General features: G+C 39.3%; 1 protein-coding gene across 4 annotated transcripts in view; it reads right to left on the bottom strand.

The window, feature by feature from the left end:
• ERBIN (erbb2 interacting protein) overlaps positions 1–16,133 on the bottom strand; it is a 121,133-nt gene that overhangs the window by 72,606 nt on the left and 32,394 nt on the right. For all 4 annotated transcript variants that reach the window (XM_064736726.1, XM_064736724.1, XM_064736727.1 and 1 more), the window contains one exon: positions 6,240–6,296. The gene's annotated coding sequence lies outside the window, so the exon portion shown is untranslated. The remainder of the gene's footprint in view (positions 1–6,239; positions 6,297–16,133) is intronic.

Below are 16,133 nucleotides of genomic sequence, written 5' to 3'. Positions count from 1 at the left end.
GTGCTTGCTCACAGACAGCATTCAGAGAAAAAAAGCCACTACCCTTGAAACAACAATAGTGAATGGTAACAACAGGAGGAAGAACATGCTAGTAAATACAGTGAATGGCCAATTGTTAAATAAAAACATATTAAGGATGCTTGTTAAATTTTTTTGAGAAAACTAGGGAACAGAGAACACAGAAATCAGTTTTCTTTTTGATGATCCAGCATACCAGAATGCAACCAAACCCAGCCATTCTCCACTCCTAACTTAATAAATACCAAGTTCAAAATTTTTCTTGGGGTTAACTACTTTGCAAGTGCTCAGTGCCTCTATACATTAAAATAACAAAAACAAACCACCCAAAACCATTCACCCATCTCCAAGGGCCAGAGCAACAAGACAATATCAGTTAATTAGCAAGAAAAGCAATGTCAGATATGAATTCTGGAGAAATTTGCTTAAATTATCTCTTTTTTGCATTCTATAAATAAATTCTAAACAAATTTCAATTTACCATTTCTATTTTGCTTTGATTTAAAATAGTCAGAAATATTTACACAATTAGAATGTGAAGCTTCTCATCAAAACATAGTATAAAATCTTACTTGTTACAGTTACAATGCTGTTACCTGTATCAGTAACATTTTCTTTATGCAACAATAGCATTTTCCTGTTTTACTGGAATAAAAAATATCTAACTAAGTATGTGTTCTAGCAGACAGATACTTGTGATGGTGTTCACAAGGGTTTTCAGGTGAGGGAAGAGACAAGAATGTTGACTCCATGTTTCAGAAGGCTTGATTTATTATTTTATGATATATATATATTATATTGTAACTAGACTCAAAAGAATAGAAGGAAAAGTTTCATCTCAGAAGGCTAGCTAACCTAAGAATAGCATGGAATGAATAACAAGGGTCCAAGCTAACTGGGCTGTGGTTGGCCATTAATTGCAAACATCCAAGATGGGCCAATCACAGGTGCACCTGTTGCATTCCACAGCAGCAGATAATCATTGTTTACATTTTGTTCCTGAAGCCTCTCAGCTTCTCAGGAAGAAAAATCTTAAGAAAGATTTTTAAAGAAAAGATGTCTGGGACAGATACTTTTTAGCTGAAAAGTTAATCTGAACTGCTTACACTAAAAAAACCTTATGAGTTAATTTTGACAAGTAAAATCCACCCTAAGCACATCAAAAGAACTCTTTAGAATAATTATTTATATTTATTTTCTGCAATAAAGCAGTCAGCAGTACTTATCAGCCTTATCATGGCAAAAGCTTAACAACAACAAAACCAGAATGACTCTGTCAAAATAGAACAAAAGTATTATTTTTAAACTGAGAAGAAGAAAATCTCTGGCAAATAACCTACGTAATAAAATATTCTATTTCAAGTGCAGCCTCTAACTGAAATGCAGTAATACTCAATATCCTTATGAGCCCAGACCAAGACATCAGTAAATCAGATGTATATGGGAGTACAGATCTGTAATTCAATAACCCTAGCATTTTTGGGGGAGAGACAACATGACTCAGCACACATGCAAGAAGTTCCTGCAGGTCATTGATGGTAACTTTTTGACCTAATGGTAGAAGAGCCAACAAGGAAAGGTGTGTTGTTGGACCTTGTAAAACAAGCCAAGAAGGACTGAGAACGTCAAAGTTGGGGGCTGCCTTGTTGTAGCAACCATGAGATGGTGGAACTCAAGATCCTGTGTACAGGAGGTAAAACAGCAATCAGGACCAGAACCCTGAACATTCAGAGAGGTAACTTCAGCCTCTTCAAAGACCTGCTTAGCAGAATCTCATGGGTTAGGGCTCTAGAGAAGAAGGAGGTCCAAGAAAGCTGGTCAATATTCAAGCATCATTTATTTCCTCCACGCCCAAGACCAGTGCATTCCCATGAACCAGAAATTAAGCAAAGGGGGCAGTAACCCTTTATGGATGAGCAGGGAGTTTCTGACAAATCTTGAATAGAAGAATGAAAGTTATGGAATGTGGAAAAAAGGACAGGCCACATGTTAGGATGACAGAAACATTGTCACAGAATGCAAGGAGGTGACAAGGAAGGCCAAAACCCACTTCCAGTTGAGTCTGTAAAAGAATATCCAGGACAACAAGCAAGGCTTCTACAAGTAGATCATCAGCAAAAGGAATACTAGGGAAACTGCTGAATCAGATAGTTGTCTCAGTGAAGGAAGACAGAGAGAAGGCAGAATTACTGAATGCCTTCTTTCATTCAGTGTTAACTGCTGAGGCCAGCCCTCAGGAATCCCAGACCTTGGGGGAAGGAGAGGAAGGCTGGAGAAAAGAGGACCTACGCCTGGTAATTGAGGCTTTAACTAGATAAGCTTAATGTTCATAAATCCATGGGCCTTGATGGGACATACACACAGGTGCTGAGGGAGCAAGTAGATGATGTTGCTAAGCCACTCTCCATCATCTTTGAGGTGCCCAACGACTAGACAAAGGACAAAGTTAGTCTCGTCTTCAGAAATAGCATGAAAGACCCTGGAAACTACTGGCCAGTCAGCCTCACCTCCAGCCCTGGAAAGGTGATGGAACAGAACATTCTGGAGGTCAGCACCAAGCATGCAGAAGAAAAGAAGGTCATCAGAAGCAGTCAGCAGGAATTTCCTAGGGGGAAATCATGCCTGACCAGTCTGACAGCCTCCTGTGATGGCAGGGCAGGATGGCTAGGTGAGGGGAGAGCAGTGGTTGTTGTCTGCCTCCACTTCAGCAAGGCTTTGGACACCATCTCCCATAACATCCTCACAGGTAAGCACGGGAAGCGTGGTTTAGATAAATGGCAGTGGGGTGGACCAAGGACTGGCTGAATGGCAGAGCTCACAGGGTCAGGATCAGGGCAGCAGAATCCAGTTGGAGGCCTGTAGTCAGTGGTGTTCCCCAGGCATCAATACTGGGCCCAGTCTCACTCAGCTTGTTTATCACTGCCTGGGTGAAGGGATCCAAGGTACCTTCAGCAGGTTTGCTGCGGATCCAAACTGGGGATGGCTGATACACCTGAAGGCTCTGCTGCCTTTGGGCTGGGCCTGGCTGGGCTGGAGAGTTGGACAGAGAGAACCCAAAGAGGTTCAACAAGGGCAAGTGCAGGGTCCTGCAGCTGGGGAGGAATAACCCAAGGAGCAGCACAGGCTGGGGCTGCCCCACTGAAGGGCAGCTCTGCAGAGAAGGACCTGGGAGTCTTGGTGGACCACAAGGTGACAATGAGCCAGCAGTGTGCCCCTGTGGCCAGGAGGCCCAGTGGGATCCTGGGCTGCACTGGGAAGAGCGTGGCCAGCAGGTCAAGGGAGCTGATCCTCCCCTTCTACTGGGCCCTGGTGAGGCCACATCTGGAGTGCTGTGTCCAGCTCTGGGCTCCTCAGTCCCAGAGACAAGGAGCTCCTGGAGAGGGTCCACTGAAGGGGCACAAAGATGATGAGGGGTCTGGAGCATCTCTCTTAACGAGGAGAGACTGAGAGAGCTGGGCCTGTTTAATCTAGAGAGGAGAAGACTGAGAGGGGATCTCATCAATGCATATAAATGTCTCAGAGGTGAGTGCCAAGAGGATGGTGACAGACTTTTCAGGGGTGCCCAGATACTGGACAAGAAGTAATGGCAATAAACTAAAACATAAGAAATTTCTGCTCAAGATGAGGAAGAAATTCTTTATGTTGAGGGTGGCAGAGCACTAGAACAGGCTGCCCAAGGAGGTCATGGAGTCTCCCTCTGTGAAGACATTCAAAATCCAGATATACCTTTTCCTTCTTAAACTACTCTAGGTGACCCTGCCTTGGATGAGATGGTCTCCAGAGGTTTCTTGTAACTGTAACCCTTCTGCAATTCTGTGAATTTAAGGCAAGATCTTTCATAGCAATATCCTCACAAAAAAGGGAGAGAGAAAAACTACAGATTAAGTTTACTGGAAAAAAATTAAATTTTAAAATGTTCAGATAACCAAGCAGCTGTACTTGTTACTTTTTTAAAAAAGTATTTATATTGACTTTTCATAATAACACTACTTACCAATACACAGCAACACACACACTGTCATAACACAATTGCAGCACAGTAGCTGCAAGTATGTTCTCACACATTTTCTTTTGCTATTTTTCTGAGACAGCCCTAGAAAATAACTTCCATCTGGACAGTAAATCTATCCAAGTAAGTGCCAATGTAACACTTCCTCTAAAGAATGGTTTCTAATTGGATACCATTAACAACACTGCTGAGATTAGCATTAGATCTGAGCTTCATTTCTGATGTTTCACTTGATTGCATATTCTTTGGGTGTGTATTTGTCGTGTTACTAAGAAAACCTTAAGAGGGAGGAATAAATTGATTTTTAAAACGACTGCATTTGAATCTCATCCACTTCTCTTCCTTAGATAAAAAAAAAACCCACTATATAAAAGCAGTGATTTTTACAACAGCAAACTGAAGTCTGAAGGAAACTGCAGCAGTTCCACAAATCGTCACGGAACACACAACAACCCAAGCTTCTTTAAAAGCATGACACTGATGTTTCCAGATGGCTAAAAAATTCCTTTACATTATTGAACTGACACAGTTTGGATTTAATTTCTCTCATTTTTAAGTTAATATATAGTCAGAAATATGAAATATTTATCCCAACAGCATATTGAAGTGCACTCCATCCCCCATCAGCCACGTCTTTTTTTTAAATATGCAGCTGAAATAATCATAGCTACCATGTACCTAGTAATCACAGCTATTTGGTACAGCTAACTGGAACTAAGCTACTTCAGCACTACTTTGCTTTCCGAACCCACTAATTTCTACATCAAATAACCTCATTTTCTTTCACTGCTATTATGAAAAAGATCCATGGAAACAAATTCCTGACTTTCTATACAAAGAAAACAATGAAAATTAAATAAAGCAAGCAGACTAAAGGATGGGAAGCTTCTGGCACAGCTAAAAAACCATAATAAACAGCTTATGCTTCAGGTTTAGTTTTTTGAGGGATTACTACTGTATGAGAAAATATTTTTTCGCATACAGGCAACATGTATTCCAGCAGAAAGGAAGAGATACTGTCTTAATTCCTCTAGTTATACCACCACAGTCAAAAGAGACAAACGGGCACAGTGGAAGTGAAGGCAGGAGGCAGTGCTAGTCATTTGCCCATAAGAAGCAGCAAACCTTATGGTGCCGCAAGCACAGCTGAGGCACTGCAGCAACAGCACGGATTATTAGCTCAGTGGAGAACGCCAAAGCACACAAAGCTTACAGCATTGTAGGCTACACAAAAGGTTAGAAAACACAAGCATGTGCACATGCTTCTCTCTACTAAAGCATATGCTGTTTACAGAAATGCCAGATAAAATATGCAGAAGATTTTCTATCCTTTGAACCAGTATTTTATAGCCTCAAAACTAAAGTAATTGGGGAATCAATATTTATTAGCATTTCCACAATCTGAGCAGCGCTATTAATAAAATCAGAGCAGATGGAAGCTGCTGTCATATGTTGTTGGGTTTTTTTTTCTGGGGCAGAAGGGTGACTAGTCAGTAACAGTTCCTCTACAGAAATTCATGCAGACCTTCTGACAAAATAAATACTCTACTGGGCACTCTTTTTATTCATAGAAAATACTTGCCTCTACAAACCCTTACACTATGAGGCAAAAGCAAGTTAGTGCCATCTGCATTGGCATCATTTAATAATGAAAAAAGCTGATTCTGAACATATGTTGCTTTTCCATAGAGCTTTGAAAGCAAATCAAACTTTGCCTTGTTAACACTTTTCCCATTTTTATATATGCTCTCTAGCTAAAAAATGTCAACACACCAGTAAGAGACAAAGTGTATGATGTGATGTATGTCTAGGCTTTAGAGCAGCAAACCAAAAATGATGGTAGGAGGCACAACAAAAATTTCTAGTATTTTTTCAAGTACCTTTTGACCAAGTTTGTCAAATAAATATACTTATCATTTCTAAGAACTGAAAAAGAAAATTACAAAACTCAGTATTCTAAAGTTCTCAAGCCAAAAGAAGAATTATTTTCCTTTTTCATATATTTCCCTTTCATGTAAATAAATATAATTTACTTGGGTCTTCAACAGATATTCAGAGCTTAAAAACCAGCTTTCAAAGTAACATGAGATGTGATGCAGAATAAAACTCAAGTGCTTTGAAGGCATTTATAACAAAATATGAATAAATAAGAGGATTTCTATTTTAACACATTAAGCAGTTGGTCCAGAGGAAAGAAAAATAATGTACTTACCACTGTGTTACTTTCTTCTCCCTGCTGGTCCTTCCCTGAGCTTTCAAAGTCAACATTCTGTTTAAGAAAAAGGGACAAATTTTAGTAAACCCTATCACTAGTAGATAAGAACAAACTAGTATTTTATTGTATTGTATTAGATATATTTTTGGCTTTCAGAGTTTTGGTTTTGTTAAAAGAAAAGCTTTACATGTCTATGAACAACAGCTTGAATATTTCAGAGTACTTGAAAGACTTCCAAGACAGGAAAACTGCATGTATTCTTTTAAAGGGGATCATTCTTGTGTGTACAAGACATTGTTTTTTACCCTGTTTTTATTTTAATGCACTCTGTCTACAAAGTCGTTTCATTTTTACTCCTTTTATAGTTACTATATTAAAATATTATGTTTCATACAGATTTCTCTTGCACACAGTTCTGAAGAATTCCATTAAAAAATACATCAAAAATTAACCAAAGATGAAGAGTATATTTTTGCATGTTAACTTCAGGAATTTTTTAGAAAGTTGCAACATAAGGCATAACAGATCTGATGCTAACTTCACAGGCATAGAACAAGAAAAAACAAATGAAAGCATCGAGTGTTTTTGACTGAACACACGCAAAATTAGTTGGCTGGAGTGATGGGAAGGATTAATTTTGCTTCCAACAAAGGCAGAAGTAGAACGTATCTTCAGAGACATTAAATGTCAACTCTGGTCAGACAGATCATCTAACCAAACACAAAATCATGTAGAGCAGATAAGAAGCTAAGTCAAGCAGAGTATAATCTGTCAAATTCTCAGTATCTAGAAAAGAATTTAAGTTGTGAGGATCCCAGTTAGTAGCTTCAAATTCAAAGGATTTGCCTAGAAATGGAACTATATTTCATTTCTTTCCAGTAAAAGCAGAATAAGGCCACCATGAAATAAATAGATCCTGAAAGAGATTTAAAATTAACTTTTTCCAGGAGAAAAGCAAGTTCCTTGTTTTGGGGTAAGAAACAGGACAATGAACTCCCACAGAAGTCAGGACTTCCACAAAAGGACTGTACTACAGTCAAATTTTGCATATCACATGTCCTATTCCTCCTTTGGGAGACACTGGTGTCAGCTTCTGCATTCTTACCAAAAGAACTCCAATACACTACACTGCACACATCTATACATTTATTTTCAATAGAAGGGCATCCAAGACATGCAAATAGCAAGGGATAAAAGTAATATTAAAGCCACAAGCCTTTCAAGCCTCCTACTAAAAAAAAATTTTCTATTAGTTTAACCAGTTTCAGAAATGCAGAGCAGAACCATTCAAGACAATTAAAAAGATCAAGAAAGATGTCAATGATCAAACCAGATTCTGAAATTTGGGCTCTTAGAAGAGTCAGTTAAATTGCCATGGCTGCATGCTTCTTTCCTTTCCCACACCACTTTGCTCCTACTGTGATCTTTACAAAAGCTATTTCAGAGGCACTGTACACAAATTCCCGACCAGAAGAAATGCAGGTCTGCAATAGTTGTGCTAGAATAAGCAGAACTCATCCAGAGAACACAACAGTGCAGAGCTGGATCTGACAAAGAGACAGTCAGCTGATTACGCCTCTGACAGATAAAGACTTAAGGTCAAGAGTCTGCAGGCAAAGTATTCACAGTAGAATAATTATCAAAGAAATAGCAAGCCCTATAATCATCACAAAAACAATAAACAAAAAGAGATTACTCTTGCATCATTTCCTGACACCTGTTTGGCTGTATCTATTGAAATGTCTAAAAGAATAAAATCCAGTGGTAGGCAGTCATTACCATTTAAACTGTTTGCAGGCTTCCAATCCAAGCAGAAGGAACTCATTCAATCTCAAACATCCAGAGGCAATAATAGAGCAAGTGTGTGCATGAGGGGAAGAATACATGAGGCTACCTGGATATTTCACATCATGCTGCTTTATAATGATTTAGAAGCTGCACAAGGTTCTGAACAAGAGCCATCAGTTACAAAATCAAACAAAAGCAATGAACTCAGTGCAAACGTAATGTCACTTGAAACTGTGACACTGAGTCACATAACCTTAAGCCTCAATCAAAAGATGACAGCTCAGGATGTGCTGTAGCTACAGCTGTAAGCATCAATGAGTTTCCAATAGCAGAAACCCTCCTATCACCACACAGTTTGCACTAAACAACATCTCTAAGAAAATAAAGTGGGATATTAGGAGGAGCTCAAAGTAACCATGCACCAGAACTGCAGAAATCTAGAGACAAGGGGCTAATGTGTTTGTCGCAAACACCAATAGCAGAGTGGCTGTGGCACCAGCCAAGGACTGCTGGCAACAACATGCTGTGAGAAAGAACAAGATGTGACTGGACAAGGGGCCACTCGGAGGTAGGACAGCACTCCTCTGGGACAAAGGTCTCTGATCTACCTCCTGGAGATAAGCACAGCTCAGCACAGCACAAACAGAGAAATGAGGTGGAGAAGCAGGCACAGACTCTATGGGGAGAACAAGACCACCAAAGACCCAAAGCCCTCTGACCCATTTCCACAAGGATCTGGAAGAATGGACTGTGAGTTGTAAGTAATTTGCATAGAAAGTGTGACATATCCCCAGGGCAGGGAAAGCTTATCTACTAATAAGTACTCTGATCTAAACCGAGGAAGTGGCCCTCATCAACTGAATTGATGCTGCAGCCAGGACTGGTAATCTCTTTCCTTCTTTCCTTCCTTTCTCCCCCTCTTAAATTCATCTCTGTCTCTTCCCTTACACCCTACCCCTTTATCCAAAATCCAGGGTCATGTGCTTATATTAGAGGCCAGTGTACCAAAATACCAATTTCCAAGCCAAGTGTGTAATTTACTAATAAAACTTTATAAGCTTTTGTGGATCATCTGACTTCTCATTCCTTTCAACCAATGAGAATCTACAAATCTTGGGTGCTCCCTTCCCCCTAAGGGTGCAACATCACAAAGACCTCAGCTAGTTCAGTTCATCACTTTTTTAGTTGTTTTGCAGAAGTGGTAACAGGTGCTTCAGATGACTAGCAGTTACTTACTCTCAAGGTAAAAATATCTAATGAAATCTTATTTAACCATACTCTAGGAAACTATATCAATCGCATCACACTGAGTCTGAATACATTTCCCTAACCAACAAACTCTAGCACTCTGTTTTATGAAGAGAGTACTTGGGGGAACTATTTTATGTATAGGCCCTGTTTGTACTCTTTCTTGATTCAAACCTAAATGCTACTAGAAATGCTTGCCAGCTGGACTGCTGGTCTGACCCAGAGCAGCCATTCCAATCACTGCACTCCAGGGGTTGCTCACAACTAAGTGGACAAGTATTTCTCATTTCACCAAGTATTTAATTTCCAACTTACCACTGGCTTTAGCCTACATAGGGTGAGAACAAGGCCAGATAGCCAAAATAAAATAGTGAAAGACTGTCTAAGCAGTCAGGGATCAGGTTAGGAAAACTAAAGCACTGGTAAAATTAAATCTCACCAGGGGCATCAAGGGCAACTAGAAAAGCTTCCACGAGAGATCTTTGCCATACAGAAGGAATCATACAAACTTCAGAGGCAGATCCATGAGAACCTCCAAGTTCAACAAGCCAAATGTAAGATGCCGCACTTGGGTAGGGGCAATCCCAGACATAAACACAGACTGGGAGGCAAATTCAGTGAGAGCAGCCCAGTCAAGAAGGACTTTAGGGTTCTCCTGGATAAAAATCTGGACAACAGTGTGTGCTCACAGCCCAGAAAGCTGACTGTATCCTGGTCTGTATCGAAACAGCAGTGGAAGGAGGTGATTCCACCCCTATCCTCTGCCCTTGTAACGCCCCACAGAAGTACTGTGTCCAGTACAAGAAATTCTTTACCATGAGGGTGAGGAAGCACTGGAACAGACTGCACACAGAAGTTGTGGATGCCCCATCCCTGGAAGTGTCCAGAGAAGGAGGGTGTGAACTCAATGATCTTTACAGTTCCTTCCTTAGAGAAGAAAGGTGATTTCTATTATTTCTATAGGCATGCTAGGATTTCTATTATTTTTATTTTTTCCTTCTATGGGTGATAGAAGGAAGACTATGAAAATGTGGCTCCCCTCCAAAGGAAATGGGAGAACTGGCTACCAATGACATGGAGAAGGCCAAAGCACTCAATTACTTTTTTTTTTGTCTCAGCCTTCACCAGCAAGTTCTCCAGGCACTTCACCAGAGCTGCAGAAAACAAAGGCAGGGACAGGAAGAATGAAGAACTAGTTATCTGCTATAGAAGAAGATCTGGTTTTCGACCATCTAAGTGAACATGACGGTTCACAAGTCCATGGGACCTGATGAGGTGCATCCACAGATCCTGAAGGAATTGACAAAGGAAGTAGGTAAGCCACTACCGACCCTACTTGAGAAGCTGTGGAAGTCCTAATGACTGGGAAAAGGACATAAAACCACAATTTTTTTAAAGGAAAATAAAACCCCATAGAATTTACAAGTCAGTCAGGTCTCACCTCACTGCTCATAAAGATCATTGAGCAGACCCTCCTGAAAACTCTGTTAAGGCACACTGAAAACAAGGAGGTGATTTGTGACATCCACCATGTCTTCACTAAGGGGAAGTCATGTCTGACAAATGTGGCTGCCTTCTACAATGGGGGTACAGTTCACTTCAGACCCTCAATTCTTTCAATTGGTTTTGGAGGTTGACTTGGAAAGAATATTGATGTACCCAGAACATGTAGCAAACTTTCATACAATAGATGAGGATATAGGGCTATACTTCAGTACAATGAATGAAGCCCAAGCAGTTTTTACTTTCCCCAAACTGTTTACGGAAACAAAAATAAAAACCAAACCAACAAACAAACCCCCAAAATAAAAACCAAACAACAACAATAATAACAAAAGAAAAAAAAAGAAAAAAAAGGAAAAAAAAGAAAAAAAAGAAAAAGAAAAGAAAAGAAAAAAATTTTAAAAAAATTTAAAAAAAAAGAAAAAAGAGAGCGAGCGTAAGAGAGAGAGAGAGCAAGAGAGCGAGAGCGAGAGAGAGAGAGAGTGAGTAGGTAGACCACAACACACTCCTCATTTCAGCAAGGGTTGGAAATAAGTGTGCCAGCGAAGCCTTCCTGAAGATAAGGAAAGCCTCGTATCTCTCTCAAGGAAAGTACCAAGGCTATCACCATGACAACGTGAAGAAAGAGAGAAAGTCAAAAGACATGGACTTCAGTTGGCTCACAGAGTGACATGGCTCCTTTTCACCTATTGAGAGAGTTTTGTTTCTTTTTCATGACCAATGGGCAGTGTATGTGTTTGTTAAGCAAATGTAATTACCTTGTAAAATTATAAAGGCAGTATGTTGCTTTAATAAATAGATCTATACAGCCTTCTGATGGAGTCCTGGTGCTTAGCGTCATGTTGCGCTCTATAGTGACAAATAAGTATCTTAAAAACTGCTTGCTTCAGAGGCATTTCAGGCAGCCTTTACCCCTTAATAATCATCCTCTATTTTAAATACTGAAAACAGTAAAACCAGCAAAATATTTCTTTAAATAATTCCAGGAGAGTACTGCAGAATCCAGATTATCTGTGCTTGTCCTTAACCATCCATTCATATTCAGCAGGAAAGTATATTTAGCTAAAGAGACTTTAGACTGATCAAAATCATCCATACTAGAGACTCATACTAAGCAGAAGAAGATCCCATACTGATCCACTAAAATCAGTCTATCAGAACTATTTTAGGGCAAGAAAATCAGTTGGTTTTTTGCTCTTTGAAATGGGGATGAGGAAGATGAAGCATTCCAAAGACTGAGAAAGAGCAATTGTATTCACCATTGGTATCACAGAAGATACCAAGATACCAGGTACAAGAAGACTTTGCCTGCCAAAGGATACCCATAACCAGATTTTTTTTTAAGTGTCAGGGGAGTACATGAAGATGAGTACAATCATTTCATATGCAATGATAATAAATAAGTTTTACTGTCAGTGTTTACTCGCAAGATTCTAATTCACAACCTGCTGCATTGGAGGGAAATGTGTGCCTTACAGTGAGCTAGCTTGAACAAACAAAACAACATATGATTTTGATTGAGGAAACAAAAGATAAACACAGCTGAGAAAATATTGATCTCCAGACAGTATATCTTTTGAAATTAAACATATTTTGCACAAAGTAGAAAGGCCTGTAGACCACAGACAGTGTAGTCCATCTCAGATTCCCAGACAGGGGAACAAGGACAGATAAGAAAGAAGGACCAAGGAGACACAAAGGATCCAGAGAACACTCTCAAAAAACAAATTCATCTTGCTTTTCCTGGAAGCAGATGCTGTCATCCTATCCCACTGTTTCTTGTTGTTTCAGTATCTGAAACAAAGAGTGAAGCAAAGAAACATGGAACTGTCTCATTGACAGAGATGTAGCAAGTTTCAGGGAGCAGAACTATCTATTGATTTGGGGTGGTCAAGTCTAAGACTTTAATAACAAAACATTACCTCAAGCAGCATGAGACTGACCTGCTTGAGGATTTGTTACCTCCTAGTACCAATGCTGTCAGAGCTGCTGACAACCAGAATCCTTTAATGCAGGAAGAGGACAGCTGGTAGCACATTCTAAGCAGGCACACAAAGGTTCACATTTGCTTCCAGAATGCCCCAAAATAACCTGCTGGTGTACTGCAGGGGACATGCAGTTCAAAAGTGTTCTGCCAAGGGCTAAGGGTATGCTTACCAACATATGGAATGCAAAAGCATGATAGGTCCCTGGACTGGCTAACTTGCTGTATTACTTGTATCTTAATTTAAAGAGTTTCACTGATCTGCCAGATCATCTACAGTTCTATTAGAGGTCTTTTTAATTATCTTAAAACTTAATGGACTGCCTAGAGTGCAATAAAGTGAAATTTTGTTATTTTCCATATCACAATGGCACTTTTGCACAAGACAGTTGAGGAAACACATTCATATCTGCGCACACACAAATAAATCAGAGCTGATGGATTTTGTGGTTGACTACTTTTCCTTGGGAAAGCTAGTCAAAAAAGAGTGTCCAAGTCATAAATGAAGACTGCACCTGTGGCCTCAATTTTTTTAAAGGCAGCATTTCCACCTCTGTGGATATAGTTACAAAAACCTTGTCTAAGTATTCTGAGTGCAAATTGTGGTTTTGCAATAAAACAAACATACCTAGACCTGCAGAAATTGTCTGGTGTTCAAAACTCCCTTTTATAGCAGCGCAGATAGTGCAGAAATGACCAATATGTCAGCATTTGATCTCATCACTGGAAAAATGCTATAACGCATATGCACCAGATTGGAGGAGTTTTGGATCTCATCAAACTGCAAGAAATCATTTATTAGTCAAGACACCTGTTTCCCAAAGCATAAGCCTCAGCTCACATGCTCTGAAAAGTTATTCAATAATGTAAAGAACAAAATACCATGTTGTTATTAAACATAAACAGTTAGATCTACAACACCCTCAGGAGGCATAGCTGTTACAGGTAAGAATTATATTGTGACTTGTAATTGCCTTTAAACCCCATTATTCTCCAGAGAAGCAGTAAGATATTGCACTGTTTTACTTTCTTTCCCAAGCACTGAGAACTGCAGAATGATGGAGGTTCTTAGGCACATCTCCAGATCACGTGGTCCAACCTACCACCCAGTCTACCACATCGGAGCAAGCCAACATTAGATGCTACAAAGTCAAATCACTTTTGAGTTAAGGTCAATATCAGTTTGTAAAAAAGGAAGCAGATCAGTTGGATTATTTGCAAGCATTTCCAAGGGAGAAAGCTGAGACTTAGTGGCTTTTGTTAACTGTGGTGGTACATGTGTCTACGCCTCGACTCCAGCAAAATTGTCTAGTCAATGTAATTACTATCTTAGGTAGTCATTTTCCAAGTCTTACTAAAGCAACTGAATAATCATATAATGATTCAATCATACATAAATGCATAATATAAAATGTTCCAGCCTGCATTAAAAAAGGTATGAAGTAAATCTCCTTGCAGAACCAATACAGCTTATATCAATATATTCTGCTTTACAGGAAAGTAGGGTTGGTTTTCAGTCTTACAATTTATTAAAATCTATAATGAAGGTTGCTTTCCAGAATGGTAAATGTGAGGGGGATTAAACTGTTACTGTATCCTGTTCCTAATCATTCTGCTTAAGGCATTACTAATGTCTACTGTTTCTGTTACTTGATGCCATCACATTAGCTCAAGTAACAAGAAACCAAGACAGAAATGAAAACACAGAAACAACACTGGTTTTCTACTCCCAACCTAATGCTAAAAAGTAAGAATTTTAGGAAGGCTTTAAAACATTACTATTTACAGAGTCCTTAAACACTGTACTCATTTAACATAGACCTGTCTTAACACAAAATAAACAAGTATAGTGATCTCTTCATAGCAACTTAATTCTTCTCTTTGAAGTATACAATATAGCAGTAGCCAACCTTAATAAAAAACTAACCAAAAAAAAACCCACGCACAACAGAAAACTGCCAGAGGTGGTTTTGTAGACCACTTATCTTGTCCTCACAGATCATTCTTAGGGACAAAACCAACATATTTCAGAATAGCAACAACCTGTACCCTGTGCAGCGTCACAATTCTTTACCAAACCATTTTTCTGAAAGTGACAGTTGTGCTAGCTCAGTGACTAAAAGTGAGCAGCTGTGCCAAGCTACAGACTGAGGTCCAGTTAACCCTGAAGAAGCTTTGTTGTTAGTGATAACAGAAAGAATCCAACTGGTTTAATATAGGAATTAAAAAGAAAAAACAATTTTTTTTTCAAGCTACAACTTTCACACAAGCTTCAGCCATTTCAAAGATTTCCACTGCTACTATAGAATTGACATTAACTTTTGAGAGAACTGAACATATCTCAGTGACATCAGAAAGCCAATTAGCACCACAATGTGACACAAGCACTCAGTATAACAACACAGACTGCAAACCCAAGAGAAAACCATCTAGATCTGGGGCCCTGACCCTATGTTCCTATGTGGCCCTGTTCCTTTTCACCCTGTACCCCTTCATTCTTTAGTTTTCCATCAGCACATGAATCCCAGACAGCGAGCACTCCAAAAGGTGAAAGTTTTTTCAGTCCTATTGTTGTTAGCCACAGCAAATGTGGACAAAACTCAGCCTTTTTTCACTGTAGAACAAGAGAGACTGATGAGGGGAAAGATGTGGAATGCGGAAAATTTGGAAAACAAGTGACTAAGAGAATAAGAATACATAAAACAGAATATCCCAATTGAATCAGTAGTAATATTTATAACTAAAACCACAAAACTCAGCCATATACACACACTAAACAACACCCAAATGTATACCACTGTTTCTATAAAGACACACTTGATCAAAATTAAGTAGGTGGTTCACTTGTATTATGCTATTATCAGGATCCTAATTTCTTTTTGCCTACTGCCATTCATAAGATAAACCCTTTTTCCTCCCCCACTTCATCACACCCATATCTTTTATTAGATATTGAAATACTTTAGGAAGAGACATAGCTAATTTTATTGTGCAGTACTTCAGAAGTATGGCACCAAGTCTTATAGAGACCATGGGCATGTACAAAATGCTGGTGGCAGCCAACACCCACACGTCTGTGTGCAAACAGCACTTGTCTAAATATTGCCTCAAGTAGATGGCTCACTAACAGATAACACGTTTGCTACTTAATATGAGGAAAAAATAAGTGATCTAGATACTAAAGCAACTGTATGCAAGCATGAGAGAAAGCGCAGGAAATAAAAACCTGTATACTCAATTCTCCAAAAACATGTCAAACTTAATCAAACAAATCCTAGGATAAGTCCTCCATCTGAATGAACCCAAGATTGTCCCAGACAGTGTATTCTTGTCCTGAACGACAATCAACCTAAGGTTCAAGTCCTCTT

Source organism: Zonotrichia leucophrys, chromosome Z, assembly GCF_028769735.1.
Source record: "Zonotrichia leucophrys gambelii isolate GWCS_2022_RI chromosome Z, RI_Zleu_2.0, whole genome shotgun sequence".
Taxonomy (NCBI): Eukaryota; Metazoa; Chordata; class Aves; order Passeriformes; family Passerellidae; genus Zonotrichia; species Zonotrichia leucophrys.
The sequence above is the reverse complement of the archived record's forward strand: the minus strand, read 5'-3'. Positions and strand labels throughout refer to the sequence as shown.